The sequence below is a fragment of the Leopardus geoffroyi genome, chromosome E2 (assembly GCF_018350155.1).
Source record: "Leopardus geoffroyi isolate Oge1 chromosome E2, O.geoffroyi_Oge1_pat1.0, whole genome shotgun sequence".
In the NCBI taxonomy this organism is placed as follows: Eukaryota; Metazoa; Chordata; class Mammalia; order Carnivora; family Felidae; genus Leopardus; species Leopardus geoffroyi.
In genome coordinates, this window is record NC_059335.1 from 61,166,615 (window position 1) to 61,170,368 (window position 3,754).

General features: G+C 44.9%; 1 pseudogene; it reads left to right on the forward strand.

Moving 5' to 3' along the window:
- The first annotated feature begins 1,493 nt into the window (after positions 1–1,493).
- On the forward strand, positions 1,494–3,754 carry LOC123577841 (annotated as a pseudogene).

Genomic DNA, 3,754 nt, shown 5'->3' on the forward strand with positions numbered 1-3,754 from the left:
GATCGTGACCTGAGCTGAAGTCTGCCGCTTAACCGACTGAGCCACCCAGGCGCCCCTAAAAGGTTTTTTATATACAAGATTCCATCTGCAATTAGAGATACTTTTATTTCTTTTTCTGCCTAATGGCTCTAGCTAGGACTTCTAGTGTAGTATTGAATAGAAGTGGAAATGGGCATCCTTGTGCCTGATCTTAGAGGGAGAGCTTTCTGTTTTTCACCACTGATTCTGACACTAGGTTTGGGTTTTCCAAAGTTCCCTTTGTCGTTTTGAGATCTATTCTTTCCATTCCTAGTTTAGGTGTTTTTATCATGAAATGAAATGATGTTGAAATTTTCTCTTCTATTAGTGTGGTGTATTACATTGATTAATTTTTGTATGTTGAGTCATCTTTGTATTCCTGGGATAAATCGCACGTCATCATGGTGTCTAATAATTTTAATATGCTGCTGGATTATATTTGCTAGTGTTTTCTTGAGGATATTTGCATCCATATTCTTAAGATACTGGTTTATACTTTTCTTCTTGTGGTATTTTTGGCTTTATTATCAGGGTTATGTTGGAATTATAGAATGAGTTAAGGGGTGTTCCCTACTATCGTTTGGGAGAGTTTGGGATGGATTGGTGTTAATTCTTTAATATTTGGTAGAATTTACCCACCAAGCCATCTGGTCCAGGGCTTTCCTTTCTCAGGATGGTGTTGATTATTGACTCAATCTTAGTATAGGGTATGTCTAGATTTTCTATTTATTCTTGGTTTCAGTAACCTCTGCATTTCTAGGAATTTGTCCATGTCACAGGATTTCTATTACGCTCGCATTTAATTGTTCAGTATTCTCTCATCCTCTTTTATTTCTGTAAAATCTAGTTGTTTTCTTGTTCACTTCTGATTTTAGTAATTTGCGTCTTGTTTTTTCTTAGCCCGTATAAAGAATTGTCCATTTTGGGGGCGCCTGGGTGGCTCAGTCAGTTAAGTGTCCCACCTTTGATTTCAGCTGGGGTCATGATCTCACAGTTCTTGAGTTCGGGCCCTGCATCGGGCTGTGCATTGACAGCATGGAGCCTGCTTGGGACGGTCTCCTCTCTGCCCCTCCCCCGTATGCACACGTGTGCGCTCTCTCTCTCTCAAAATAAATAAACTTAAGGAAAAAAAAAAAAAAAAAAAGAAATGCCCATTTTGTTGATCTTTCCAAAGAACCAGCTTTTGTTGATTCTGTTTCCATTGTTTCATTTATCTCTTCTGTTAACTTTAAAAATAAAACTGCCAATTACTTTACCAGCAAAAATGCCTTTATTCTGGAATGGCAGAGAAGGGTACTCCAAGACCAGCAAGCCAGATCAAAGCCTTATAGCAGAAGGCAGGAGAGAGGGTGGGGCTGTTGTAAACTAAAAGTCCATTGGAGTACACTGGAAGCTGGAGGCACAGAGGCTTCGCATTGGCTGGGCTGTGGCCGTCTCCCATTGGCTGGGCTCTAGCAGTCTCCCATTGGCTGGCTATGGCCGTCTCCCGTTGGCTGGGCTCTAGCAGTCTCCCATTGGCTGGACTGTTGCTGGGGCAGGAGGAAGCCTTCCTTTCCCCTGCTGGGGTAGTAAAGTGGTAGCCGCAAGCAGGATGCTTGCCTTCTGTTGGGGCTGCATTTGAAAGCAGTGCTGGGTGTGAGGCGCCCCCTGCCGGCCGACTCCACTGTAGACAAAGTTTCCTTTTATTCCCACGCTCACATCTGTTGGCTTTGGGTTTAGTTTGCTCTTTTCTTGTTCCTTAAAGTGTAAAGTTAGGTTGTCGATTTGTCTTTTGTGCAGCAGGCACTTATAGCTACAGAGTCCCCCCACACTGCATTTGCTGTATCCTGTAACCTCTTTCTACAGTCTTCAAGTATTTTAAAAATTTCTCTGGTGATTTATTTTTTTGTCTCCTTGGTTATTTAAGAGTGTGCTCCTTAACACCCACGTGTTTGGAATTTTCCACTTTGCTTCCTCTTCCTGATTTCCAGCTGCATTCCATTGTGGTCAGAGAAGATTGGTATTATTTCAGTCCTTTTAAACTTAGGGGGTCTTGGAGGAAGAGTGAGCCTGGGAAGGTTGCGGGGGATCCGAGGGGAAGGCGAGCGTTTGACGTCATCGTGCGTGTGGTGCCCCTGCTGCCGAGGCTGGTGATGGGAGGAAACCCCTTGTCTGCGGAGCGGCTGTACCCTGTGAGCAGCGAGATCCAGGGACAGAGCCTCAGCCTCGCCGCTGCCGCCCAGAGACTGCTGAGCCCCCGTTCGTCCGTCGGCCGCCACCCACTCCGGACACAGAACATCCAGTCAGGGATAAACATGAGCTGGTGCAGAAGGCCAAGCTGGCCGAGCAGGCTGAGCCATATGATGACACGGCAGCCTCCATGAAGTCTGTAACTGAGCAAGGAGCTGATTATCCAATGAGGAGAGGAATCGTCTCTCAGTTGCTTATAAAAATGTTGTAGGAGCCCGTAGGTCATCTTGGAGGGTCGTCTCAAGTATTGAGCAAGAGACGGAAGGTGCTGACAAAAAACACAGACGGCTCGAGAATACAGAGAGAAAATTGAGACCGAGCTAAGCGATATCTGCAATGATGTACTGTCTCTTTTGGAAACGTTTTTGATCCCCGGGGCTTCACAAGCAGAGAGCAAAGTCTTCTGTTTGAAAATGAAAGGAGACTCCTGTCGTTACTCGGCTGAGGTTGCTGCTGGTGATGACAAGAAAGGGATGGTGGATCAGTCACAACAAGCATACGAAGAAGCTTTTGAGATCAGCAGAAAGGAAATGCAGCCGGCACACCCTATCAGATTGGGTCTGGCCCTTAACTTCTCTGTGTTCTGTTCTGAGATTCTGAACTCCCCGGAGAAAGCCTGCTCTCTTGCAAAGACAGTTTTTGATGAAGCCATTGCTGAACTCGATACATTAAGTGAAGAGTCCTGCAAAGACAGCACGCTAGTAATGCAATTACCGAGAGACAACTTGACATCGTGGACATCGGATACCCGAGGAGACGAAGCTGAAGCAGGAGAAGGAGGGGAAAATTAATCGGCCTTCCAGCTTTTGTCTGCCTCATTCTAAAATTTACACAGTAGATCATGTGTCACCCATGCCGTCCCACAAATAGTTTTTTGTTTACGACTTATGGCAGGTTTACGTTACTTCTATTTGAATTTCTGTATTTCCCCTGTGGTTTTTATGTTTAGTATTAGGGGAGTAGAGCCAGTTGACATTTAGGGAGTTATCTCTTTTCATCTTGAGGTGGCCAATGTGGGGATGTGGAATTTTTATACTAGTATAAACCTGTGGCATAGTACTTTTGGTACATCGTGGCTTCACAAGGGCCAGTGTTAAAACTGCTTCCATGTCTAAGCAAAGAAAACTGCCTACGTATCGGTTTGTCCTGGTGGCGAACAAAAGGGGTAATTGGTTGCAGATACAGGTGTCGTTTTTGTGGGTACTTTGAGGTTTGGAGCCCTTACGGGGCTGTAGTGGCAATGGGCGTCCCATAGATATTACATGTTGAACCCTGTGTGTCTGTGGCGTACTCATTCTCAAACGTGCACACCTCTGACTGCAGTTACAGGAGTGATCCTCCAGTTGTGACCCGGTTTACTCTGGATGAGGGCGGAAACGGTCCACGTTCCGTTATTTGTAAAGTTACCTGCTGTTTGCTTTCATTATTTTTGCTACACTCATTGTATTTGTATTTAAATGTTTTAGGCAACCTAAGAACGAATGTGCAAGTAAAGATGCAGTAAAAC